The sequence below is a fragment of the Schistocerca gregaria genome, unplaced genomic scaffold (genome assembly GCF_023897955.1).
Source record: "Schistocerca gregaria isolate iqSchGreg1 unplaced genomic scaffold, iqSchGreg1.2 ptg000180l, whole genome shotgun sequence".
NCBI lineage: Eukaryota > Metazoa > Arthropoda > Insecta > Orthoptera > Acrididae > Schistocerca > Schistocerca gregaria.
Window position 1 is genome coordinate 10,858,969 of NW_026061730.1, and position 26,123 is coordinate 10,885,091.

General features: G+C 46.3%; 27 non-coding genes across 27 annotated transcripts; all 27 read right to left on the reverse strand.

Moving 5' to 3' along the window:
- Positions 1-300: 300 nt before the first annotated feature.
- On the reverse strand, positions 301-372 carry Trnat-agu (transfer RNA threonine (anticodon AGU)). The gene has a single exon. It is a non-coding gene; the product is annotated as a tRNA-Thr (tRNA).
- A 338-nt stretch (positions 373-710) lies between these two features.
- Trnak-cuu (transfer RNA lysine (anticodon CUU)) lies at positions 711-787 on the reverse strand. Its single transcript has one exon. It is a non-coding gene; the product is annotated as a tRNA-Lys (tRNA).
- Positions 788-1,235: 448 nt separating this feature from the next.
- Positions 1,236-1,308, reverse strand: Trnar-ucg (transfer RNA arginine (anticodon UCG)). Its single transcript has one exon. It is a non-coding gene; the product is annotated as a tRNA-Arg (tRNA).
- A 506-nt stretch (positions 1,309-1,814) lies between these two features.
- Trnat-agu (transfer RNA threonine (anticodon AGU)) lies at positions 1,815-1,886 on the reverse strand. The gene has a single exon. It is a non-coding gene; the product is annotated as a tRNA-Thr (tRNA).
- Positions 1,887-2,749: 863 nt separating this feature from the next.
- On the reverse strand, positions 2,750-2,822 carry Trnar-ucg (transfer RNA arginine (anticodon UCG)). The gene has a single exon. It is a non-coding gene; the product is annotated as a tRNA-Arg (tRNA).
- A 3,521-nt stretch (positions 2,823-6,343) lies between these two features.
- On the reverse strand, positions 6,344-6,415 carry Trnat-agu (transfer RNA threonine (anticodon AGU)). Its single transcript has one exon. It is a non-coding gene; the product is annotated as a tRNA-Thr (tRNA).
- An 863-nt stretch (positions 6,416-7,278) lies between these two features.
- Positions 7,279-7,351, reverse strand: Trnar-ucg (transfer RNA arginine (anticodon UCG)). The gene has a single exon. It is a non-coding gene; the product is annotated as a tRNA-Arg (tRNA).
- Positions 7,352-7,849: 498 nt separating this feature from the next.
- Positions 7,850-7,921, reverse strand: Trnat-agu (transfer RNA threonine (anticodon AGU)). The gene has a single exon. It is a non-coding gene; the product is annotated as a tRNA-Thr (tRNA).
- Positions 7,922-8,259: 338 nt separating this feature from the next.
- Positions 8,260-8,332, reverse strand: Trnak-cuu (transfer RNA lysine (anticodon CUU)). Its single transcript has one exon. It is a non-coding gene; the product is annotated as a tRNA-Lys (tRNA).
- A 1,023-nt stretch (positions 8,333-9,355) lies between these two features.
- Positions 9,356-9,427, reverse strand: Trnat-agu (transfer RNA threonine (anticodon AGU)). The gene has a single exon. It is a non-coding gene; the product is annotated as a tRNA-Thr (tRNA).
- Positions 9,428-9,765: 338 nt separating this feature from the next.
- Trnak-cuu (transfer RNA lysine (anticodon CUU)) lies at positions 9,766-9,842 on the reverse strand. The gene has a single exon. It is a non-coding gene; the product is annotated as a tRNA-Lys (tRNA).
- Positions 9,843-10,290: 448 nt separating this feature from the next.
- Trnar-ucg (transfer RNA arginine (anticodon UCG)) lies at positions 10,291-10,363 on the reverse strand. Its single transcript has one exon. It is a non-coding gene; the product is annotated as a tRNA-Arg (tRNA).
- A 506-nt stretch (positions 10,364-10,869) lies between these two features.
- Positions 10,870-10,941, reverse strand: Trnat-agu (transfer RNA threonine (anticodon AGU)). The gene has a single exon. It is a non-coding gene; the product is annotated as a tRNA-Thr (tRNA).
- An 863-nt stretch (positions 10,942-11,804) lies between these two features.
- On the reverse strand, positions 11,805-11,877 carry Trnar-ucg (transfer RNA arginine (anticodon UCG)). Its single transcript has one exon. It is a non-coding gene; the product is annotated as a tRNA-Arg (tRNA).
- An 897-nt stretch (positions 11,878-12,774) lies between these two features.
- Trnak-cuu (transfer RNA lysine (anticodon CUU)) lies at positions 12,775-12,847 on the reverse strand. The gene has a single exon. It is a non-coding gene; the product is annotated as a tRNA-Lys (tRNA).
- A 452-nt stretch (positions 12,848-13,299) lies between these two features.
- Trnar-ucg (transfer RNA arginine (anticodon UCG)) lies at positions 13,300-13,372 on the reverse strand. Its single transcript has one exon. It is a non-coding gene; the product is annotated as a tRNA-Arg (tRNA).
- Positions 13,373-13,870: 498 nt separating this feature from the next.
- Trnat-agu (transfer RNA threonine (anticodon AGU)) lies at positions 13,871-13,942 on the reverse strand. Its single transcript has one exon. It is a non-coding gene; the product is annotated as a tRNA-Thr (tRNA).
- A 338-nt stretch (positions 13,943-14,280) lies between these two features.
- Trnak-cuu (transfer RNA lysine (anticodon CUU)) lies at positions 14,281-14,353 on the reverse strand. The gene has a single exon. It is a non-coding gene; the product is annotated as a tRNA-Lys (tRNA).
- Positions 14,354-15,376: 1,023 nt separating this feature from the next.
- Trnat-agu (transfer RNA threonine (anticodon AGU)) lies at positions 15,377-15,448 on the reverse strand. Its single transcript has one exon. It is a non-coding gene; the product is annotated as a tRNA-Thr (tRNA).
- Positions 15,449-15,786: 338 nt separating this feature from the next.
- On the reverse strand, positions 15,787-15,863 carry Trnak-cuu (transfer RNA lysine (anticodon CUU)). The gene has a single exon. It is a non-coding gene; the product is annotated as a tRNA-Lys (tRNA).
- A 448-nt stretch (positions 15,864-16,311) lies between these two features.
- Trnar-ucg (transfer RNA arginine (anticodon UCG)) lies at positions 16,312-16,384 on the reverse strand. Its single transcript has one exon. It is a non-coding gene; the product is annotated as a tRNA-Arg (tRNA).
- A 506-nt stretch (positions 16,385-16,890) lies between these two features.
- Positions 16,891-16,962, reverse strand: Trnat-agu (transfer RNA threonine (anticodon AGU)). The gene has a single exon. It is a non-coding gene; the product is annotated as a tRNA-Thr (tRNA).
- An 863-nt stretch (positions 16,963-17,825) lies between these two features.
- Trnar-ucg (transfer RNA arginine (anticodon UCG)) lies at positions 17,826-17,898 on the reverse strand. Its single transcript has one exon. It is a non-coding gene; the product is annotated as a tRNA-Arg (tRNA).
- An 897-nt stretch (positions 17,899-18,795) lies between these two features.
- On the reverse strand, positions 18,796-18,868 carry Trnak-cuu (transfer RNA lysine (anticodon CUU)). Its single transcript has one exon. It is a non-coding gene; the product is annotated as a tRNA-Lys (tRNA).
- Positions 18,869-19,320: 452 nt separating this feature from the next.
- Positions 19,321-19,393, reverse strand: Trnar-ucg (transfer RNA arginine (anticodon UCG)). Its single transcript has one exon. It is a non-coding gene; the product is annotated as a tRNA-Arg (tRNA).
- A 1,434-nt stretch (positions 19,394-20,827) lies between these two features.
- Positions 20,828-20,900, reverse strand: Trnar-ucg (transfer RNA arginine (anticodon UCG)). The gene has a single exon. It is a non-coding gene; the product is annotated as a tRNA-Arg (tRNA).
- A 3,971-nt stretch (positions 20,901-24,871) lies between these two features.
- Positions 24,872-24,948, reverse strand: Trnak-cuu (transfer RNA lysine (anticodon CUU)). The gene has a single exon. It is a non-coding gene; the product is annotated as a tRNA-Lys (tRNA).
- Between the last annotated feature and the right edge of the window lie 1,175 nt (positions 24,949-26,123).

Sequence of the window (26,123 nt, forward strand, 5' to 3'; positions counted from 1 at the left end):
GGGTGTCCCTCACCGCATTTGCTACGATGGCCATTTGCTACTTCTGCAGAAGCGGCGACGACGACGACGACGACGACCGTGAGAGGCTCAGAGATTTGTGAGAAATACATCTATAAAATGTAATTCAGACTGCCTCGTCCCACCTTACGCCATACAGCTTTGGCAAATGCTTTATCTGCGCCATTCGCCTTAATCACATCTGAGAGCAATTCTTAATAATACTCCTGTCGCTAATTGTTCCTCATCACAGATACTGTTTGCTATACGGCCATGACGCGCAACTGATTTCCAAAATTCGTCTTCCTCCTGTGAGGATGGAACTCACGACTCCTGGTTTACTAGACCAGTGCTCTACCACTGAGCTAAAGAGGCGCAGCCTAGCGGAACATTTGCGTACTTCGTCCGTACGGTCGTCTGAATCATCAGACTTCAGCTGACAACACTTCATATTTTCGACTAATATTTGCAGCTATGGCGACCCATTACTGCTTGGCTAAACATCTGACACGTAGCCGATGTTCTCTCCAAACAAAACCACCTGCACTTCAGAACATGACTTTCACACATGTCTACAAAATCACCTTCACCTTCAAATACAGTTTTCTTGCGACTGATTGAGACGTAGGCAAATTTTAAAGTTGCTATTTCCATTACATCACGTTAATCAGAAAATCGGTAATTTACATCTGCAGCGGAGAAAAATTCCGTTTCGGCCAGCGTAGGGCTCGAACCCACGACCCTGTGATTAAGAGTCTCAGGCTCTACCGACTGAGCTAGCCGTGCTGCCTCGGTGGATACCTGCTGGGTAGCAGATCACACAGTACTCGTTTTTGTTGGTTGGTCTCATACAGAATCTCTCCATGCTGCCTAATGATTTCCTAACGTCACACTCGTCACGTACTTCACTTTTATTTCATAATCATTTCTGAGAGGTAAAGTAATTGCATGACAATCTGCAGAGCTAGCGGCGTCAAAATTAACACACATACTTGATGTGACTCAAAAGCCGAACGAGTTACTTTCCGACGTTGTTTTAGATGTGCAAGTGCCAGTCAAACCTCGCGGTGAGGGCACTCTGCCGACCATTTCGCTAGTTAACACCTGCCTTGTTGTGTGTGTTTCAAGCTCAAGACCATCTCCATACACAAAATGGTCAACAGCAACATTCAGACGGTTTCGTACTGCACAATTGCTACTTTAAAACGGTATGTTTCTTTTTCAGAACTGGAAAAACACGACCGTGACAGGATTCAAACCTGCAATCTTCGGATCCGAAGTCCGACGCCTTATCCATTATGCCACACGGTCACTGACGACCTAGTATAACTTATATACGACTCATCTCGAAACGCTCACACCCCCTGAAGAATTGTGTTTTCGTTCCACACAGCCGCTGCCCCTTACTCTTTCCCACCCATTCGTTACACTCAACCTCTTACGAGACCGACCAAACATAGACAGGAAAACAAGACCACACATTTTGCGCATTCGGAATCGATGGCAGGGTGTTCCTCGCCGCATTTGCTACGATGGCCATTTGCTACTTCTGCAGAAGCGGCGGCGCGGCGACAACGACGACGACGTCGACCACCGTGAGAGGCTCAGAGATTTGTGAGAAACACATCTATAAAATGTAATTCAGACTGCCTCGTCCCACCTTATGCCATACAGCTTTGGCAAATGCTTTATCTGCGCCATTCGCCTTAATCACATCTGAGAGTAATTCTTAATAAAACGCCTGTCGCTAATTGTTCGTCATCACAGATACTGTTTGCTATACGGCCATGATGCGCAACTGATTTCCAAAATTTGCCTTCCTCCTGTGAGGATGGAACTCACGACTCCTGGTTTACTAGACCAGTGCTCTACCACTGAGCTAAAGAGGCGCGGCCTAGCGGAACTTTTGCGTACTTCGTCCGTACGGTCGTCTGAATCATCAGACTTCAGCTGACAACACTTCATATTTTCGACTAATATTTGCAGCTATGGCGACCCATTACTGCTTGGCTAAACATCTGACACGTAGCCGATGTTCTCTCCAAACAAAACCACCTGCACTTCAGAACATGACTTTCACACATGTCTACAAAATCACCTTCACCTTCAGATACAGTTTTCTTGCGACTGATTGAGACGTAGGCAAATTTTAAAGTTGCTATTTCCATTACATCACGTTAATCAGAAAATCGGTAATTTACATCTGCAGCGGAGAAAAATTCCGTTCCGCCCAGCGTAGGGCTCGAACACACGACCTTGTGATTAAGAGTCTCATGCTCTACCGACTGAGCTGGCAGTGCTTTCTCTTTGATACCTGCTGGGTAGCAGATCACACAGTACTCGATTGGGTTTGTTGGTCCCATACAGAATTTCTCCATGCTGCCTAATGTTTTCCTAACGTCACACTCGTCACGTACTTCACTTTTATTTCATAATCATTTCTGAGAGGTAAAGGAATTGCATGACAATCTGCAGAGCTAGCGGCGTCAAATTTAACACACATACTTGACGTGACTCAAAAGCCGAACCGAGTTACTTTCCGACGTTGTTTTAGATGTGCAAGTGCCAGTCAAACCTCGTGGTGTGGGCACTCTGCCAGCCATTTCGCTAGTTAACACCGGTCTTATTGTGTGTGTTTCAAGCTCAAGACCATCTCCAAGCACAAAATGGTCAACAGCAACATTCAGACGGTTTCGTACTGCACAATTGCTACATTAAAACGGTATGTTTCTTTTTCAGAACTGGAAAAACACGACTGTGACAGGATTCGAACCTGCAATCTTCGGATCCGAAGTCCGACGCCTTATCCATTAGGCCACACGGTCGCTGACGACCAAGTGTAAATTATATGCGACTCATCTCGAAACGCTCACACCCCCTGAGGAACTGTGCTTTCGTTCCACACAGCCGCTGCCCCTTACTCTTTCCCAATCATTTGTTACATTCAACCTCTTACGAGACCGACCAAACATAGACAGGAAAAGAAGACCACACACTTTGCGCATTCGGAATCGATGGCAGGGTGTCCCTCGCCGCACATGCTACGATGGCCATTTGCTACTTCTGCAGAAGCGGCGGCGACGACGACGACGACGACAGGCTCTGAGATTTGTGAGAAATACATCTATAAAATGTAATTTAGACTGCCTCGTCCCACCTTATGCTATACCGCTTTGGCAAATGCTTTATCTGCGCCATTCGCCTTAATCACATCTGAGAGTAATTCGCAATAATACGCCTGTCGCTAATTGTTCCTCATCACAGATACTGCTTTCTATACGGCCACGACCCGCAACTGATTTCCAAGATTCGTCTTCCTCCTGTGAGGATGGAACTCACGACCCCTGGTTTACTAGACCAATGCTCTACCACAGAGCGAAACAGGCGCCGCCTAGCGGCACAAAAGTCCCACGCCGTCTGTATTAGAGGTTCGATGTCAGGGTCATCGAGCAAGGAGACATTTAATTTCCACAGCGGCCTATAAAGTTTAAGAGGTTGACGCTCCAAATTAATTATAACAGCAAGGGCACAATGAACCGTAAAACTGGCTGGAATAACATCTAAAACAGAAACACTAAGGGGATCAGAAATATACAATCGGTCAAGTCGACTACTTGAGGTGGCAGTAAAAAATGTAAATTTAACTAACGTGGGGTGTTTAACCTCCCACGCATCGCGTAGTCGTAATTGACGTACAAGAGAATGTAGCTCGAAACAATAATTAAAATGAGGGGATTGGTCTTTAGCTTGTAACACACAATTAAAATCGCCCCCCAATATCAAGGTCGCAGGATTTTTTCGTAAAAGGTAAATCAGATCCTCTTTATAAAAACGAGACCTTTCCTGCCGCTTGCTAGAACCAGAGGGGGCGTAAATGTTAACCAAGGTCGTGTCAAATAACCGACAACCAATGCCCCGTCCCGAGTCTAAAAGCTCAATTTCGGTAACGGGGATACCGTCACGAATTAGGAAAGCAGTACCTGCAGAAAACTCAGGTGCAAAATTTATAATAGTGCGAAAACCAGGAACAAACAGGTGTGCAACTGAGACTTCCTGCAGGAAAACAATATCAGCTGCAGAGTCATAAATAAACTGCTGCAGAGACGCTAACTTCAGAGCAGATTGAATGCCATTTATATTTAAGGTAATGAACGTGTACGCCTGCAACATCTACCAAAAAATGGGAAATGAACCCAAACTACACCACACTAGAAGCAACTACATCCATATCATCAACATCAGACATGGCAGAGGGTGATTGTCCAGAATCAACGGAATCAGAGTCGTCCTTCGCATGCTTATGTTTCTTCCGCACCGCGTGGAGATTGGGGGGCACTTTCACCCGACGACGTATCTGATGCACACCAGATTCAAGAGCAGGCGGAGTGGGGGGTTCGAGATCAGGCACGTCAACCAAAGCGTCCGAAGGATTAGCAGGGCGAGAGGAGTCAGAAGGAGGAGCCATCAAGGGGAAAACTGCATCAGGAACATCGGCACCGGTTTCAGAATGTGTAGGTATTGGAAGTGTAGGAGGTGGTAAGATAGGTTTGGAGTCTGCTGATGCGGAGCGCGCAGTTCTAGGAGCGGTGTTCCGACAAACAGCCGTCTCCACCGAAGTGTCGTCAACATGTTGTGATGCCTGTGGCGGTGGGGATGTCAACAATACCTCGACCGAATGTTGTGGCTCTTGCGCCGACGGCATGGCAGCAAGTTTGACGTCATCAGGCAAAGCAGGAGAGACAGCGGGAACAGATTCCGAAACAGGCATGGGAGATTCTGGAATTCTCTCATGAGATTCGCAAACCGGCTGCGAAACAGCAGCTTCGTCATCAGTGCTACCGGTATCACTAGCACGACGGCGTTTGTTGTTGGAAACAGACGGAATCGGTATAGGAGCAGCCGATACGTCTGGGCGAGTGGGTAGCGGAGGAAAACCTGCATCAGGGGAGGGTGACACCTGTTGTGAAGAAGCTACTGCAGGAGGCAGATAGGAAACAGTGGAGGAAGTTGCTGGCACAAGATCGGCAACCGTTAATTTGCGGCGCTGTGCTAGGCCATTTTTAAGCACAAATACCCGCTTAGGGCAATTAGCTCGAACATGACCATGTTCATTACATAGGAAACATGTACCAAACTGCCCCTCATAAGTAAGATGTACACGATAACCACATACAACCAGATGGGACGGTATATTAGACTTAATATGCATTTCAACTGATCTGACACCATTATAACATTGCAGCTTATGTTGTGCAGACCAACGTTCATTTCGAATTGACCGAACAGTACCATAACCAAGCAAAGCTTCCTTAAGATACCTGTTGTCAACTTCAGGGGGTAAATTGTAAACCCGAACTGTGGTATACGTAATTTCAGCATTTGAGACAGTAACACTGCTAACAGAACCATCCCTATGACGGAACGACACTTGCTCACCATGTTTAAGTAATATCTTATCCAGCAAAACCGGGTTCAACAATTTCACAAAAAAGCAGTATAATTCTGTATCAAAATACGCCGTATGTACCTGGTCCGATGTAATGACAATAGTGTCCACAATCCATTCGTGAATTTCCAACGATGTCGGTTGGACATTCCTGGTAGCCTTGTTAAACTGAAAACTGAGAGTACACTTCCGCGGAAACAACCGGGAAGCCATAACACTTAATTAATGCGCAAAAGCCGCAATACAACGGAAGACACAAAACAAACACTAAGGCAATGAAACAAAGAAAAACAGAAGACAAAGAAACGTCACACACAGAAGGTAACGGCGGATCGAATACACAGCACGTCCGATCGCTGTCGCGTCTCAAGCGGAACTGTCTATCCATTAGGCCACACGGTCACTGACGACCAAGTATAACTTATATACGACTCATCTCGAAACGCTCACACCCCCTGAGGAATTGTGCTTTCGTTCCACACAGCCGCTGCCCCTTACTCTTTCCCACCCATTCGTTACATTCAACCTCTTACGAGACCGACCAAACATAGACAGGAAAACAAGACCACACACTTTGCGCATTCGGAATCGATGGCAGGGTGTCCCTCGCCGCATTTGCTACGATGGCAATTTGCTACTTCTGCAGAAGCGGCGACGACGACGACGACGACGACGACCGTGGGAGGCTCAGATATTTGTGAGAAATACATCTATAAAATGTAATTCAGACTGCCTCGTCCCACCTTATGCCATACAGCTTTTGCAAATGCTTTATCTGCGCCATTCGCCTTAGTCACATCTGAGAGCAATTCTTAATAAAACGCCTGTCGCTAATTGTTCGTCATCACAGATACTGTTTGCTATACGGCCATGACGCGCAACTGATTTCCAAAATTCGTCTTCCTCCTGTGAGGATGGAACTCACGACTCCTGGTTTACTAGACCAGTGCTCTACCACTGAGCTAAAGAGGCGCGGCGTAGCGGAACTTTGGCGTACTTCGTCCGTACGGTCGTCTGAATCATCAGACTTCAGCTGACAACACTTCATATTTTCGACTAATATTTGCAGCTATGTCGACCCATTACTGCTTGGCTACACATCTGACACGTAGCCGATGTTCTCTCCAAACAAAACCACCTGCACTTCAGAACATGACTTTCACACATGTCTACAAAATCACCTTCACCTTCAAATACAGTTTTCTTGCGACTGATTGAGACGTAGGCAAATTTTAAAGTTGCTATTTCCATTACATCACGTTAATCAGAAAATCGGTAATTTACATCTGCAGCGGAGAAAAATTCCGTTCCGCCCAGCGTAGGGCTCGAACCCACGACCCTGTGATTTAGAGTCTCATGCTCTACCGACTGAGCTAGCAGTGCTGCCTCGGTGGATACCTGCTGGGTAGCAGATCACACAGTACTCCTTTGGGTTTGTTGGTCCCATACAGAATTTCTCCATGCTGCCTAATGTTTTCCTAACGTCACACTCGTCACGTACTTCACTTTTATTTCATAATCATTTCTGAGAGGTAAAGGAGTTGCATGACAATCTGCAGAGCTAGCGGCGTCAAAATTAACACACATACTTGATGTGACTCAAAAGCCGAACGAGTTACTTTCCGACGTTGTTTTAGATGTGCAAGTGCCAGTCAAACCTCGTGGTGTGGGCACTCTGCCGACCATTTCGCTAGTTAACACCGGTCTTATTGTGTGTGTTTCAAGCTCAAGACCATCTCCATACACAAAATGGTCAACAGCAACATTCAGACGGTTTCGTACTGCACAATTGCTACATTAAAACGGTATGTTTCTTTTTCAGAACTGGAAAAGCACGACCGTGACAGGATTCGAACCTGCAATCTTCGGATCCGAAGTCCGACGCCATATCCATTAGGCCACACGGTCACTGACGATCTAGTATAACTTATGTACGACTCATCTCGAAACGCTCACACCCCCTGAGGGATTGTGTTTTCGTTCCACACAGCCGCTGCCCCTTACTCTTTCCCACCCATTCGTTACATTCAACCTCTTACGAAACCGACCAAACACAGACAGGAAAACAAGACCACACACTTTGCGCATTCGTAATCGATGGCAGGGTGTCCCTCGCCGCATTTGCTACGATGGCCATTTGCTACTTCTGCAGAAGCGGCGACGACGACGACGACGACGACGACCGTGAGAGGCTCAGAGACTTGTGAGAAATACATCTATAAAATGTAATTCAGACTGCCTCGTCCCACCTTATGCCATACAGCTTTTACAAATGCTTTATCTGCGCCATTCGCCTTAGTCACATCTGAGAGCACTTCTTAATAAAAAGCCTGTCGCTAATTGTTCGTCATCACAGATACTGTTTGCTATACGGCCATGACGCGCAACTGATTTCCAAAATTCGTCTTCCTCCTGTGAGGATGGAACTCACGACTCCTGGTTTACTAGACCAGTGCTCTACCACTGAGCTAAAGAGGCGCGGCGTAGCGGAACTTTGGCGTACTTCGTCCGTACGGTCGTCTGAATCATCAGACTTCAGCTGACAACACTTCATATTTTCGACTGATATTTGCAGCTATGTCGACCCATTACTGCTTGGCTACACATCTGACACGTAGCCGATGTTCTCTCCAAACAAAACCACCTGCACTTCAGAACATAACTTTCACACATGTCTACAAAATCACCTTCACCTTCAAATACAGTTTTCTTGCGACTGATTGAGACGTAGGCAAATTTTAAAGTTGCTATTTCCATTACATCCCGTTAATCAGAAAATCGGTAATTTACATCTGCAGCGGAGAAAAATTCCGTTCCGCCCAGCGTAGGACTCGAACCCACGACCCTGTGATTAAGAGTCTCATGCTCTACCGACTGAGCTAGCAGTGCTGCCTCGGTGGATACCTGCTGGGTAGCAGATCACACAGTACTCGTTTGGGTTTGTTGGTTCCATACAGAATTTCTCCATGCTGCCTAATGTTTTCCTAACGTCACACTCGTCACGTACTTCACTTTTATTTTATAATCATTTCTGAGAGGTAAAGGAATTGCATGACAATCTGCAGAGCTAGCGGCGTCAAAATTAACACACATACTTGACGTGACTCAATAGCCGAACGAGTTACTTTCCGACGTTGTTTTAGATGTGCAAGTGCCAGTCAAACCTCGTGGTGTGGGCACTCTGCCGACCATTTCGCTAGTTAACACCGGTCTTATTGTGTGTGTTTCAAGCTCAAGACCATCTCCAAGCACAAAATGGTCAACAGCAACATTCAGACGGTTTCGTACTGCACAATTGCTACATTAAAACGGTATGTTTCTTTTTCAGAACTGGAAAAACACGAGCGTGAAAGGATTTTAACCTGCAATCTTCGGATCCGAAGTCCGACGCCTTATCCATTAGGCCACACGGTCACTGACGATCCAGTATAACTTATATACGACTCATCTCGAAACGCTCACACCCCCTGAGGAATTGTGTTTTCGTTCCACACAGCCGCTACCCCTTACTCTTTCCCACCCATTCGTTACACTCAACCTCTTACGAAACCGACCAAACATAGACAGGAAAACAAGACCACACACTTTGCGCATTCGGAATCGATGGCAGGGTGTCCCTCACCGCATTTGCTACGATGGCCATTTGCTACTTCTGCAGAAGCGGCGACGACGACGACGACGACGACGACCGTGAGAGGCTCAGAGATTTGTGAGAAATACATCTATAAAATGTAATTCAGACTGCCTCGTCCCACCTTACGCCATACAGCTTTGGCAAATGCTTTATCTGCGCCATTCGCCTTAATCACATCTGAGAGCAATTCTTAATAATACTCCTGTCGCTAATTGTTCCTCATCACAGATACTGTTTGCTATACGGCCATGACGCGCAACTGATTTCCAAAATTCGTCTTCCTCCTGTGAGGATGGAACTCACGACTCCTGGTTTACTAGACCAGTGCTCTACCACTGAGCTAAAGAGGCGCAGCCTAGCGGAATATTTGCGTACTTCGTCCGTACGGTCGTCTGAATCATCAGACTTCAGCTGACAACACTTCATATTTTCGACTAATATTTGCAGCTATGGCGACCCATTACTGCTTGGCTAAACATCTGACACGTAGCCGATGTTCTCTCCAAACAAAACCACCTGCACTTCAGAACATGACTTTCACACATGTCTACAAAATCACCTTCACCTTCAAATACAGTTTTCTTGCGACTGATTGAGACGTAGGCAAATTTTAAAGTTGCTATTTCCATTACATCACGTTAATCAGAAAATCGGTAATTTACATCTGCAGCGGAGAAAAATTCCGTTTCGGCCAGCGTAGGGCTCGAACCCACGACCCTGTGATTAAGAGTCTCAGGCTCTACCGACTGAGCTAGCCGTGCTGCCTCGGTGGATACCTGCTGGGTAGCAGATCACACAGTACTCGTTTTTGTTGGTTGGTCTCATACAGAATCTCTCCATGCTGCCTAATGATTTCCTAACGTCACACTCGTCACGTACTTCACTTTTATTTCATAATCATTTCTGAGAGGTAAAGTAATTGCATGACAATCTGCAGAGCTAGCGGCGTCAAAATTAACACACATACTTGATGTGACTCAAAAGCCGAACGAGTTACTTTCCGACGTTGTTTTAGATGTGCAAGTGCCAGTCAAACCTCGCGGTGAGGGCACTCTGCCGACCATTTCGCTAGTTAACACCTGCCTTGTTGTGTGTGTTTCAAGCTCAAGACCATCTCCATACACAAAATGGTCAACAGCAACATTCAGACGGTTTCGTACTGCACAATTGCTACTTTAAAACGGTATGTTTCTTTTTCAGAACTGGAAAAACACGACCGTGACAGGATTCAAACCTGCAATCTTCGGATCCGAAGTCCGACGCCTTATCCATTATGCCACACGGTCACTGACGACCTAGTATAACTTATATACGACTCATCTCGAAACGCTCACACCCCCTGAAGAATTGTGTTTTCGTTCCACACAGCCGCTGCCCCTTACTCTTTCCCACCCATTCGTTACACTCAACCTCTTACGAGACCGACCAAACATAGACAGGAAAACAAGACCACACATTTTGCGCATTCGGAATCGATGGCAGGGTGTTCCTCGCCGCATTTGCTACGATGGCCATTTGCTACTTCTGCAGAAGCGGCGGCGCGGCGACAACGACGACGACGTCGACCACCGTGAGAGGCTCAGAGATTTGTGAGAAACACATCTATAAAATGTAATTCAGACTGCCTCGTCCCACCTTATGCCATACAGCTTTGGCAAATGCTTTATCTGCGCCATTCGCCTTAATCACATCTGAGAGTAATTCTTAATAAAACGCCTGTCGCTAATTGTTCGTCATCACAGATACTGTTTGCTATACGGCCATGATGCGCAACTGATTTCCAAAATTTGCCTTCCTCCTGTGAGGATGGAACTCACGACTCCTGGTTTACTAGACCAGTGCTCTACCACTGAGCTAAAGAGGCGCGGCCTAGCGGAACTTTTGCGTACTTCGTCCGTACGGTCGTCTGAATCATCAGACTTCAGCTGACAACACTTCATATTTTCGACTAATATTTGCAGCTATGGCGACCCATTACTGCTTGGCTAAACATCTGACACGTAGCCGATGTTCTCTCCAAACAAAACCACCTGCACTTCAGAACATGACTTTCACACATGTCTACAAAATCACCTTCACCTTCAGATACAGTTTTCTTGCGACTGATTGAGACGTAGGCAAATTTTAAAGTTGCTATTTCCATAACATCACGTTAATCAGAAAATCGGTAATTTACATCTGCAGCGGAGAAAAATTCCGTTCCGCCCAGCGTAGGGCTCGAACACACGACCTTGTGATTAAGAGTCTCATGCTCTACCGACTGAGCTGGCAGTGCTTTCTCTTTGATACCTGCTGGGTAGCAGATCACACAGTACTCGATTGGGTTTGTTGGTCCCATACAGAATTTCTCCATGCTGCCTAATGTTTTCCTAACGTCACACTCGTCACGTACTTCACTTTTATTTCATAATCATTTCTGAGAGGTAAAGGAATTGCATGACAATCTGCAGAGCTAGCGGCGTCAAATTTAACACACATACTTGACGTGACTCAAAAGCCGAACCGAGTTACTTTCCGACGTTGTTTTAGATGTGCAAGTGCCAGTCAAACCTCGTGGTGTGGGCACTCTGCCAGCCATTTCGCTAGTTAACACCGGTTTTATTGTGTGTGTTTCAAGCTCAAGACCATCTCCAAGCACAAAATGGTCAACAGCAACATTCAGACGGTTTCGTACTGCACAATTGCTACATTAAAACGGTATGTTTCTTTTTCAGAACTGGAAAAACACGACTGTGACAGGATTCGAACCTGCAATCTTCGGATCCGAAGTCCGACGCCTTATCCATTAGGCCACACGGTCGCTGACGACCAAGTGTAAATTATATGCGACTCATCTCGAAACGCTCACACCCCCTGAGGAACTGTGCTTTCGTTCCACACAGCCGCTGCCCCTTACTCTTTCCCAATCATTTGTTACATTCAACCTCTTACGAGACCGACCAAACATAGACAGGAAAAGAAGACCACACACTTTGCGCATTCGGAATCGATGGCAGGGTGTCCCTCGCCGCACATGCTACGATGGCCATTTGCTACTTCTGCAGAAGCGGCGGCGACGACGACGACGACGACAGGCTCTGAGATTTGTGAGAAATACATCTATAAAATGTAATTTAGACTGCCTCGTCCCACCTTATGCTATACCGCTTTGGCAAATGCTTTATCTGCGCCATCCGCCTTAATCACATCTGAGAGTAATTCTTAATAATACTGCTGTTGCTAATAGTTCCTCATCACAGATACTGTTTGCTATACGGCCACGATGCGCAACTGATTTCCAAAATTCGTCTTCCTCCCGTGAGTATGGAACTCACGACCCCTGGTTTACTAGACCAATGCTCTACCACTGAGCTAAACAGGCGCCGCCTAGCGGCACTTTTGCGTACTTCGTCCGTACGGTCGTCTGAATCATCAGACTTCAGCTGACAACACTTCATATTTTCGACTAATATTTGCAGCAATGGCGACCCATTACTGCTTGGCTACACATCTGACACGTAGCCGTGTTCTCTCCAACCAAAACCACTTGCACTTCGGAACATGACTTTCACACATGTCTACAAAATCACCTTCACTTCAAATACAGTTTTCTAGCGACTGATGGAGACGTAGGCAAATTTTAAAGTTGCTATTTCCATTACGCCACGTTAATCAGAAAATCGGTAATTTACATCTGCAGCGGAGAAAAATTCCGTTCCGCCCAGCGTAGGACTCGAACCCACGACCCTGTGATTAAGAGTCTCATGCTCTACCGACTGAGCTAGCAGTGCTGCCTCGGTGGATACCTGCTGGGTAGCAGATCACACAGTACTCGTTTGGGTTTGTTGGTTCCATACAGAATTTCTCCATGCTGCCTAATGTTTTCCTAACGTCACACTCGTCACGTACTTCACTTTTATTTTATAATCATTTCTGAGAGGTAAAGGAATTGCATGACAATCTGCAGAGCTAGCGGCGTCAAAATTAACACACATACTTGACGTGACTCAATAGCCGAACGAGTTACTTTCCGACGTTGTTTTAGATGTGCAAGTGCCAGTCAAACCTCGTGGTGTGGGCACTCTGCCGACCATTTCGCTAGTTAACACCGGTCTTATTGTGTGTGTTTCAAGCTCAAGACCATCTCCATACACAAAATGGTCAACAGCAACATTCAGACGGTTTCGTACTGCACAATTGCTACATTAAAACGGTATGTTTCTTTTTCAGAACTGGAAAAGCACGACCGTGACAGGATTCGAACCTGCAATCTTCGGATCCGAAGTCCGACGCCATATCCATTAGGCCACACGGTCACTGACGATCTAGTATAACTTATGTACGACTCATCTCGAAACGCTCACACCCCCTGAGGGATTGTGTTTTCGTTCCACACAGCCGCTGCCCCTTACTCTTTCCCACCCATTCGTTACATTCAACCTCTTACGAAACCGACCAAACACAGACAGGAAAACAAGACCACACACTTTGCGCATTCGTAATCGATGGCAGGGTGTCCCTCGCCGCATTTGCTACGATGGCCATTTGCTACTTCTGCAGAAGCGGCGACGACGACGACGACGACGACGACCGTGAGAGGCTCAGAGACTTGTGAGAAATACATCTATAAAATGTAATTCAGACTGCCTCGTCCCACCTTATGCCATACAGCTTTTACAAATGCTTTATCTGCGCCATTCGCCTTAGTCACATCTGAGAGCACTTCTTAATAAAAAGCCTGTCGCTAATTGTTCGTCATCACAGATACTGTTTGCTATACGGCCATGACGCGCAACTGATTTCCAAAATTCGTCTTCCTCCTGTGAGGATGGAACTCACGACTCCTGGTTTACTAGACCAGTGCTCTACCACTGAGCTAAAGAGGCGCGGCGTAGCGGAACTTTGGCGTACTTCGTCCGTACGGTCGTCTGAATCATCAGACTTCAGCTGACAACACTTCATATTTTCGACTGATATTTGCAGCTATGTCGACCCATTACTGCTTGGCTACACATCTGACACGTAGCCGATGTTCTCTCCAAACAAAACCACCTGCACTTCAGAACATAACTTTCACACATGTCTACAAAATCACCTTCACCTTCAAATACAGTTTTCTTGCGACTGATTGAGACGTAGGCAAATTTTAAAGTTGCTATTTCCATTACATCCCGTTAATCAGAAAATCGGTAATTTACATCTGCAGCGGAGAAAAATTCCGTTCCGCCCAGCGTAGGACTCGAACCCACGACCCTGTGATTAAGAGTCTCATGCTCTACCGACTGAGCTAGCAGTGCTGCCTCGGTGGATACCTGCTGGGTAGCAGATCACACAGTACTCGTTTGGGTTTGTTGGTTCCATACAGAATTTCTCCATGCTGCCTAATGTTTTCCTAACGTCACACTCGTCACGTACTTCACTTTTATTTTATAATCATTTCTGAGAGGTAAAGGAATTGCATGACAATCTGCAGAGCTAGCGGCGTCAAAATTAACACACATACTTGACGTGACTCAATAGCCGAACGAGTTACTTTCCGACGTTGTTTTAGATGTGCAAGTGCCAGTCAAACCTCGTGGTGTGGGCACTCTGCCGACCATTTCGCTAGTTAACACCGGTCTTATTGTGTGTGTTTCAAGCTCAAGACCATCTCCAAGCACAAAATGGTCAACAGCAACATTCAGACGGTTTCGTACTGCACAATTGCTACATTAAAACGGTATGTTTCTTTTTCAGAACTGGAAAAACACGAGCGTGAAAGGATTTTAACCTGCAATCTTCGGATCCGAAGTCCGACGCCTTATCCATTAGGCCACACGGTCACTGACGATCCAGTATAACTTATATACGACTCATCTCGAAACGCTCACACCCCCTGAGGAATTGTGTTTTCGTTCCACACAGCCGCTACCCCTTACTCTTTCCCACCCATTCGTTACACTCAACCTCTTACGAAACCGACCAAACATAGACAGGAAAACAAGACCACACACTTTGCGCATTCGGAATCGATGGCAGGGTGTCCCTCACCGCATTTGCTACGATGGCCATTTGCTACTTCTGCAGAAGCGGCGACGACGACGACGACGACGACGACCGTGAGAGGCTCAGAGATTTGTGAGAAATACATCTATAAAATGTAATTCAGACTGCCTCGTCCCACCTTACGCCATACAGCTTTGGCAAATGCTTTATCTGCGCCATTCGCCTTAATCACATCTGAGAGCAATTCTTAATAATACTCCTGTCGCTAATTGTTCCTCATCACAGATACTGTTTGCTATACGGCCATGACGCGCAACTGATTTCCAAAATTCGTCTTCCTCCTGTGAGGATGGAACTCACGACTCCTGGTTTACTAGACCAGTGCTCTACCACTGAGCTAAAGAGGCGCAGCCTAGCGGAATATTTGCGTACTTCGTCCGTACGGTCGTCTGAATCATCAGACTTCAGCTGACAACACTTCATATTTTCGACTAATATTTGCAGCTATGGCGACCCATTACTGCTTGGCTAAACATCTGACACGTAGCCGATGTTCTCTCCAAACAAAACCACCTGCACTTCAGAACATGACTTTCACACATGTCTACAAAATCACCTTCACCTTCAAATACAGTTTTCTTGCGACTGATTGAGACGTAGGCAAATTTTAAAGTTGCTATTTCCATTACATCACGTTAATCAGAAAATCGGTAATTTACATCTGCAGCGGAGAAAAATTCCGTTTCGGCCAGCGTAGGGCTCGAACCCACGACCCTGTGATTAAGAGTCTCATGCTCTACCGACTGAGCTAGCCGTGCTGCCTCGGTGGATACCTGCTGGGTAGCAGATCACACAGTACTCGTTTTTGTTGGTTGGTCTCATACAGAATCTCTCCATGCTGCCTAATGATTTCCTAACGTCACACTCGTCACGTACTTCACTTTTATTTCATAATCATTTCTGAGAGGTAAAGTAATTGCATGACAATCTGCAGAGCTAGCGGCGTCAAAATTAACACACATACTTGATGTGACTCAAAAGCCGAACGAGTTACTTTCCGACGTTGTTTTAGATGTGCAAGTGCCAGTCAAACCTCGCGGTGAGGGCACTCTGCCGACCATTTCGCTAGTTAACACCTGCCTTGTTGTGTGTGTTTCAAGCTCAAGACCATCTCCATACACAAAATGGTCAACAGCAACATTCAGACGGTTTCGTACTGCACAATTGCTACTTTAAAACGGTATGTTTCTTTTTCAGAACTGGAAAAACACGACCGTGACAGGATTCAAACCTGCAATCTTCGGATCCGAAGTCCGACGCCTTATCCATTATGCCACACGGTCACTGACGACCTAGTATAACTTATATACGACTCATCTCGAAACGCTCACACCCCCTGAAGAATTGTGTTTTCGTTCCACACAGCCGCTGCCCCTTACTCTTTCCCACCCATTCGTTACACTCAACCTCTTACGAGACCGACCAAACATAGACAGGAAAACAAGACCACACATTTTGCGCATTCGGAATCGATGGCAGGGTGTTCCTCGCCGCATTTGCTACGATGGCCATTTGCTACTTCTGCAGAAGCGGCGGCGCGGCGACAACGACGACGACGTCGACCACCGTGAGAGGCTCAGAGATTTGTGAGAAACACATCTATAAAATGTAATTCAGACTGCCTCGTCCCACCTTATGCCATACAGCTTTGGCAAATGCTTTATCTGCGCCATTCGCCTTAATCACATCTGAGAGTAATTCTTAATAAAACGCCTGTCGCTAATTGTTCGTCATCACAGATACTGTTTGCTATACGGCCATGATGCGCAACTGATTTCCAAAATTTGCCTTCCTCCTGTGAGGATGGAACTCACGACTCCTGGTTTACTAGACCAGTGCTCTACCACTGAGCTAAAGAGGCGCGGCCTAGCGGAACTTTTGCGTACTTCGTCCGTACGGTCGTCTGAATCATCAGACTTCAGCTGACAACACTTCATATTTTCGACTAATATTTGCAGCTATGGCGACCCATTACTGCTTGGCTAAACATCTGACACGTAGCCGATGTTCTCTCCAAACAAAACCACCTGCACTTCAGAACATGACTTTCACACATGTCTACAAAATCACCTTCACCTTCAGATACAGTTTTCTTGCGACTGATTGAGACGTAGGCAAATTTTAAAGTTGCTATTTCCATAACATCACGTTAATCAGAAAATCGGTAATTTACATCTGCAGCGGAGAAAAATTCCGTTCCGCCCAGCGTAGGGCTCGAACACACGACCTTGTGATTAAGAGTCTCATGCTCTACCGACTGAGCTGGCAGTGCTTTCTCTTTGATACCTGCTGGGTAGCAGATCACACAGTACTCGATTGGGTTTGTTGGTCCCATACAGAATTTCTCCATGCTGCCTAATGTTTTCCTAACGTCACACTCGTCACGTACTTCACTTTTATTTCATAATCATTTCTGAGAGGTAAAGGAATTGCATGACAATCTGCAGAGCTAGCGGCGTCAAATTTAACACACATACTTGACGTGACTCAAAAGCCGAACCGAGTTACTTTCCGACGTTGTTTTAGATGTGCAAGTGCCAGTCAAACCTCGTGGTGTGGGCACTCTGCCAGCCATTTCGCTAGTTAACACCGGTTTTATTGTGTGTGTTTCAAGCTCAAGACCATCTCCAAGCACAAAATGGTCAACAGCAACATTCAGACGGTTTCGTACTGCACAATTGCTACATTAAAACGGTATGTTTCTTTTTCAGAACTGGAAAAACACGACTGTGACAGGATTCGAACCTGCAATCTTCGGATCCGAAGTCCGACGCCTTATCCATTAGGCCACACGGTCGCTGACGACCAAGTGTAAATTATATGCGACTCATCTCGAAACGCTCACACCCCCTGAGGAACTGTGCTTTCGTTCCACACAGCCGCTGCCCCTTACTCTTTCCCAATCATTTGTTACATTCAACCTCTTACGAGACCGACCAAACATAGACAGGAAAAGAAGACCACACACTTTGCGCATTCGGAATCGATGGCAGGGTGTCCCTCGCCGCACATGCTACGATGGCCATTTGCTACTTCTGCAGAAGCGGCGGCGACGACGACGACGACGACAGGCTCTGAGATTTGTGAGAAATACATCTATAAAATGTAATTTAGACTGCCTCGTCCCACCTTATGCTATACCGCTTTGGCAAATGCTTTATCTGCGCCATCCGCCTTAATCACATCTGAGAGTAATTCTTAATAATACTGCTGTTGCTAATAGTTCCTCATCACAGATACTGTTTGCTATACGGCCACGATGCGCAACTGATTTCCAAAATTCGTCTTCCTCCCGTGAGTATGGAACTCACGACCCCTGGTTTACTAGACCAATGCTCTACCACTGAGCTAAACAGGCGCCGCCTAGCGGCACTTTTGCGTACTTCGTCCGTACGGTCGTCTGAATCATCAGACTTCAGCTGACAACACTTCATATTTTCGACTAATATTTGCAGCAATGGCGACCCATTACTGCTTGGCTACACATCTGACACGTAGCCGTGTTCTCTCCAACCAAAACCACTTGCACTTCGGAACATGACTTTCACACATGTCTACAAAATCACCTTCACTTCAAATACAGTTTTCTAGCGACTGATGGAGACGTAGGCAAATTTTAAAGTTGCTATTTCCATTACGCCACGTTAATCAGAAAATCGGTAATTTACATCTGCAGCGGAAAAAAATTCCGTTCCGCCCAGCGTAGGGCTCGAACCCACGACCCTGTGAATAAGAGTCTCATGCTCTACCGACTGAGCTAGCCGTGCTGCCTCGTTGGATACCTGCTGGGCAGCAGATCACACAGTAATCGTTTGGGTTGGGTGGTCCCATACAGAATCTCTCCATGCTTCCTAATGTTTTCCTAACGTCACACTCGTCACGTACTTCACTTTTATTTCATAATCATTTCTGAGAGGTAAAGGAATTGCATGACAATCTGCAGAGCTAGCGGCGTCAAAATTAACACACATACTTGATGTGACTCAAAAGCCGAACGAGTTACTTTCCGACGTTGTTTTAGATGTGCAAGTGCCAGTCAAAACTCGCGGTGAGGGCACTCTGCCGACCATTTCGCTAGTTAACACCGGTCTTGTTGTGTGTGTTTCAGGTTCAAGACCATCTCCAAGTACAAAATGGTCAACAGCAACATTCGGACGGTTTCGTACTGCTCAATTGCTACATTAAAACGGTATGTTTCTTTTTCAGAACTGGAAAAACACGACCGTGACAGGAATCGAACCTGCAATCTTCGGATCCGAAGTCCGATGCCTTATCCATTAGGCCACACGGTCACTGACGACCAATTATAACTTACATACGACTCATTTCGAAACGCTCACACCCCCTGAGGAACTGTGCTTTCGTTCCACACAGCCGCTGCCCCTTACTCTTTCCCACCCATTCGTTACATTCAACCTCTTACGAGACCGACCAAACATAGACAGGAAAACAAGACCACACACTTTGCGCATTCGGAATCGATGGCAGGGTGTCCCTCGCCGCATATGCTACGATGGCCATTTGCTACTTCTGCAGAAGCGGCGGCGGCGAAGACGACGACGACGACGACCGCGAGAGGCTCTGATATTTGTGAGAAATACATCTATAAAATGTAATTCAGACTGCCTCGTCCAACATTATGCCGTACCGCTTTGGCAAATGCTTTATCTGCGCCATTCGCCTTAATCACATCTGAGAGTAATTCTTAATAATACTCCTGTCGCTAATTGTTCCTCATCACAGATACTGTTTGCTATACGGCCACGATGCGCAACTGATTTCCAAAATTCGTCTTCCTCCTGTGAGGATGGAACTCACGACCCCTGGTTTACTAGACCAATGCTCTACCACTGAGCTAAACAGGCGCCGCCTAGCGGCACTTTTCCGTACTTCGTCCGTACGGTCGTCTGAAACATCAGACTTCAGCTGACAACACTTCATATTTTCGACTAATATTTGCAGCTATTGCGACCCATTACTGCTTGGCTACACATCTGACACGTAGCCGTGTTCTCTCCAACCAAAACCACTTGCACTTCAGAACATGACTTTCACACATGTCTACAAAATCACCTTTACTTCAAATACAGTTTTCTAGCGACTGATGGAGACGTAGGCAAATTTTAAAGTTGCTATTTCCATTACACCACGTTAATCAGAAAATCGGTAATTTACATCTGCAGCGGAAAAAAATTCCGTTCCGCCCAGCGTAGGGCTCGAACCCACGACCCTGTGTATAAGAGTCTCATGCTCTACCGACTGAGCTAGCCGTGCTGCCTCGTTGGATACCAGCTGGGCAGCAGATCACACAGTAATCGTTTGGGTTGGGTGGTCCCATACAGAATCTCTCCATGCTTCCTAATGTTTTCCTAACGTCACACTCGTCACGTACTTCACTTTTATTTCATAATCATTTCTGAGAGGTAAAGGAATTGCATGACAATCTGCAGAGCTAGCGGCGTCAAAATTAACACACATACTTGATGTGACTCAAAAGCCGAACGAGTTACTTTCCGACGTTGTTTTAGATGTGCAAGTGCCAGTCAAAACTCGCGGTGAGGGCACTCTGCCGACCATTTCGCTAGTTAACACCGGTCTTGTTGTGTGTGTTTCAGGTTCAAGACCATCTCCAAGTACAAAATGGTCAACAGCAACATTCAGACGGTTTCGTACTGCTCAATTGCTACATTAAAACGGTATGTTTCTTTTTCAGAACTGGAAAAACACCACCGTGACAGGATTCGAACCTGCAATCTTCGGATCCGAAGTCCGACGCCTTATCCATTAGGCCACACGGTCACTGACGACCAAGTATAACTTATATACGACTCATCTCGAAACGCTCACACCCCCTGAGGAATTGTGCTTTCGTTCCACACAGCCGCTGCCCCTTACTCTTTCCCACCCATTCGTTACATTCAACCTCTTACGAGACCGACCAAACATAGACAGGAAAACAAGACCACACACTTTGCGCATTCGGAATCGATGGCAGGGTGTCCCTCGCCGCATTTGCTACGATGGCCTTTTGCTACTTCTGCAGAAGCGACGACGACGACGACGACGACGACCGCGAGAGGCTCAGAGATTTGTGAGAAATACATCTATAAAATGTAATTTAGACTGCCTCGTCCCACCTTATGCTATACCGCTTTGGCAAATGCTTTATCTGCGCCATTCGCCTTAATCACATCTGAGAGTAATTCGCAATAATACGCCTGTCGCTAATTGTTCCTCATCACAGATACTGCTTTCTATACGGCCACGACCCGCAACTGATTTCCAAGATTCGTCTTCCTCCTGTGAGGATGGAACTCACGACCCCTGGTTTACTAGACCAATGCTCTACCACAGAGCGAAACAGGCGCCGCCTAGCGGCACAAAAGTCCCACGCCGTCTGTATTAGAGGTTCGATGTCAGGGTCATCGAGCAAGGAGACATTTAATTTCCACAGCGGCCTATAAAGTTTAAGAGGTTGACGCTCCAAATTAATTATAACAGCAAGGGCACAATGATCCGTAAAACTGGCTGGAATAACATCTAAAACAGAAACACTAAGGGGATCAGAAATATACAATCGGTCAAGTCGACTACTTGAGGTGGCAGTAAAAAATGTAAATTTAACTAACGTGGGGTGTTTAACCTCCCACGCATCGCGTAGTCGTAATTGACGTACAAGAGAATGTAGCTCGAAACAATAATTAAAATGAGGGGATTGGTCTTTAGCTTGTAACACACAATTAAAATCGCCCCCCAATATCAAGGTCGCAGGATTTTTTCGTAAAAGGTAAATCAGATCCTCTTTATAAAAACGAGACCTTTCCTGCCGCTTGCTAGAACCAGAGGGGGCGTAAATGTTAACCAAGGTCGTGTCAAATAACCGACAACCAATGCCCCGTCCCGAGTCTAAAAGCTCAATTTCGGTAACGGGGATACCGTCACGAATTAGGAAAGCAGTACCTGCAGAAAACTCAGGTGCAAAATTTATAATAGTGCGAAAACCAGGAACAAACAGGTGTGCAACGGAGACTTCCTGCAGGAAAACAATATCAGCTGCAGAGTCATAAATAAACTGCTGCAGAGACGCTAACTTCAGAGCAGATTGAATGCCATTTATATTTAAGGTAATAAACGTGTACGCCTGCAACATCAACCAAAAAATGGGAAATGAACCCAAATTACACCACACTAGAAGCAACTACATCCATATCATCAACTTCAGACATGGCAGAGGGTGATTGTCCAGAATCAACGGAATCAGAGTCGTCCTTCGCATGCTTATGTTTCTTCCGCACCGCGTGGAGATTGGGGGGCACTTTCACCCGACGACGTATCTGATGCACACCAGATTCAAGAGCAGGTGGAGTGGGGGGTTCGAGATCAGGCACGTCAACCAAAGCGTCCGAAGGATTAGCAGGGCGAGAGGAGTCAGAAGGAGGAGCCATCAAGGGGAAAACTGCATCAGGAACATCGGCACCGGTTTCAGAATGTGTAGGTATTGGAAGTGTAGGAGGTGGTAAGATAGGTTTGGAGTCTGCTGATGTGGAGCGCGCAGTTCTAGGAGCGGTTTTCCGACAAACAGCCGTCTCAACCGAAGTGTCGTCAACATGTTGTGATGCCTGTGGCGGTGGGGATGTCAACAACAACTCGACCGAATGTTGTGGCTCTTGCGCCGACGGCATGGCAGCAAGTTTGACGTCATCAGGCAAAGCAGGAGAGACAGCGGGAACAGATTCCGAAACAGGCATGGGAGATTCTGGAATTCTCTCATGAGATTCGCAAACCGGCTGCGAAACAGCAGCTTCGTCATCAGTGCTACCGGTATCACTAGCACGACGGCGTTTGTTGTTGGAAACAGACGGAATCGGTATAGGAGCAGCCGATACGTCTGGGCGAGTGGGTAGCGGAGGAAAACCTGCATCAGGGGAGGGTGACACCTGTTGTGAAGAAGCTACTGCAGGAGGCAGATAGGAAACAGTGGAGGAAGCTGCTGGCACAAGATCGGCAACCGTTAATTTGCGGCGCTGTGCTAGGCCATTTTTAAGCACAAATACCCGCTTAGGGCAATTAGCTCGAACATGACCATGTTCATTACATAGGAAACATGTACCAAGCTGCCCCTCATAAGTAAGATGTACACGATAACCACATACAATCAGATGGGACGGTATATTAGACTTAATATGCATTTCAACTGATCTGACACCATTATAACATTGCAGCTTATGTTGTGCAGACCAACGTTCATTTCGAATTGACCGAACAGTACCATAACCAAGCAAAGCTTCCTTAAGATACCTGTTGTCAACTTCAGGGGGTAAATTATAAACCCGAACTGTGGTATACGTAATTTCAGCATTTGAAACAGTAACACTGCTAACAGAACCATCCCTATGACGGAACGACACTTGCTCACCATGTTTAAGTAATATCTTATCCAGCAAAACCGGGTTCAACAATTTCACAAAAAAGCAGTATAATTCTGTATCAAAATACGCCGTATGTACCTGGTCCGATGTAATGCCAATCGTGTCCACAATCCATTCGTGAATTTCCAACGATGTCGGTTGGACATTCCTGGTAGCCTTGTTAAACTGAAAACTGAGAGTACACTTCCGCGGAAACAACCGGGAAGCCATAACACTTAATTAATGCGGCAAAAGCCGCAATACAACGCAAGACACAAAACAAACACTAAGGCAAAGAAACAACGAAAAACAGAAGACAAAGAAACGTCACACACAGAAGGTAAATATTCACAACCCGAGGGTAACGGCGGATCGAATACACAGCACGTCCGATCGCTGTCGCGTCTCAAGCGAAACTGATCCATTAGGCCACACGGTCACTGACGACCAAGTGTAACTTATATACGACCCATTTCGAAACGCTCACACCCCCTGAGGAACTGTGTTTTCGTTCCACACAGCCCCTGCCCCTTACTCTTTTCCACCCATTCGTTACATTCAACCTCTTACGAGACCGACCAAACATAGACAGGAAAACAAGACCACACACTTTGCGCATTCGGAATCGATGGCAGGGTGTTCCTCGCCGCATTTGCTACGATGGCCATTTGCTACTTCTGCAGAAGCGGCGGCGGCGGCGACAACGACGACGACGACGACGACGACGACGACCGCGAGAGGCTCTGAGATTTGTGAGAAATACATCTATAAAATGTAATTTAGACTGCCTCGTCCAACATTATGCCGCACCGCTTTGGCAAATGCTTTATCTGCGCCATTCGCCTTAATCACATCTGAGAGTAATTCTTAATAATACTCCTGTCGCTAATTGTTCCTCATCACAGATACTGTTTGCTATACGGCCACGATGCGCAACTGATTTCCAAAATTCGTCTTCCTCCTGTGAGGATGGAACTCACGACCCCTGGTTTACTAGACAAATGCTCTACCACTGACCTAAACAGGCGCCGCCTAGCGGCACGTTTGCGTACTTCGTCCGTACGGTTGTCTGAATCATCAGACTTCAGCTGACAACACTTCATATTTTCGACTAATATTTGCAGCAATGGCGACCCATTACTGCTTGGCTACACATCTGACACGTAGCCGTGTTCCCTCCAACCAAAACCACTTGCACTTCAGAACATGACTTTCACACATGTCTACAAAATCACCTTCACTTCAAATACAGTTTTCTTGTGACTGATGGAGACGTAGGCAAATTTATAGTTGCTATTTCCATTACATCACGTTAATCAGAAAATCGGTAATTTACATCTGCAGCGGAAAAAAATTCCGTTCCGGCCAGCGTAGGGCTCGAACCCACGACCCTGTGAATAAGAGTCTCATGCTCTACCGACTGAGCTAGCCGTGCTGCCTCGTTGGATACCTGCTGGGCAGCAGATCACACAGTAATCGTTTGGGTTGGGTGGTCCCATACAGAATCTCTCCATGCTCCCTAATGTTTTCCTAACGTCACACTCGTCACGTACTTCACTTTTATTTCATAATCATTTCTGAGAGGTAAAGGAATTGCATGAAAATCTGCAGAGCTAGCGGCGTCAAAATTAACACACATACTTGATGTGACTCAAAAGTCGAACGAGTTACTTTCCGACGTTGTTTTAGATGTGCAAGTGCCAGTCACACCTCGCGGTGAGGTCACTCTTCCGACCATTTCGCTAGTTAACACCGGTCTTGTTGTGTGTGTTCAAGCTCAAGACCATCTCCATACACAAAATGGTCAACAGCAACATTCAGACGGTTTCGTACTGCTCAGTTGCTACATTAAACCCGTATGTTTCTTTTTCAGAACTGGAAAAACACGACCGTGACAGGATTCGAACCTGCAATCTTCGGACCCGAAGTCCAATGCCTTATCCATTAGGCCACAAGGTCACTGACGACCAAATATAACTTATATACGACTCATCTCGAAACGCTCACACCCCCTGAGGAATTGTGCTTTCGTTCCACACAGCCGCTGCCCCTTACTCTTTCCCACCCATTCGTTACATTCAACCTCTTACGTGACCGACCAAACATAGACAGGAAAACAAGACCACACACTTTGCGCATTTGGAATCGATGGCAGGGTGTCCCTCGCCGCATTTGCTACGATGGCCTTTTGCTACTTCTGCAGAAGCGACGACGACGACGACCGCGAGAGGCTCAGAGATTTGTGAGAAATACATCTATAAAATGTAATATAGTCTGCCTCGTCCCACCTTATGCTATACCGCTTTGGCAAATGCTTTATCTGCGCCATTCGCCTTAATCACATCTGAGAGTAATTCTTAATAATACGCCTGTCGCTAATTGTTCCTCATCACAGATACTGCTTTCTATACGGCCACGACGCGCAACTGATTTCCAAGATTCGTCTTCCTCCTGTGAGGATGGAACTCACGACCCCTGGTTTACTAGACCAATGCTCTACCACAGAGCGAAACAGGCGCCGCCTAGCGGCACTTTTGCGTACTTCGTCCGTATGGTCGTCTGAATCATCAGACTATAGCTGACAACACTTCATATTTTCGACTAATATTAGCAG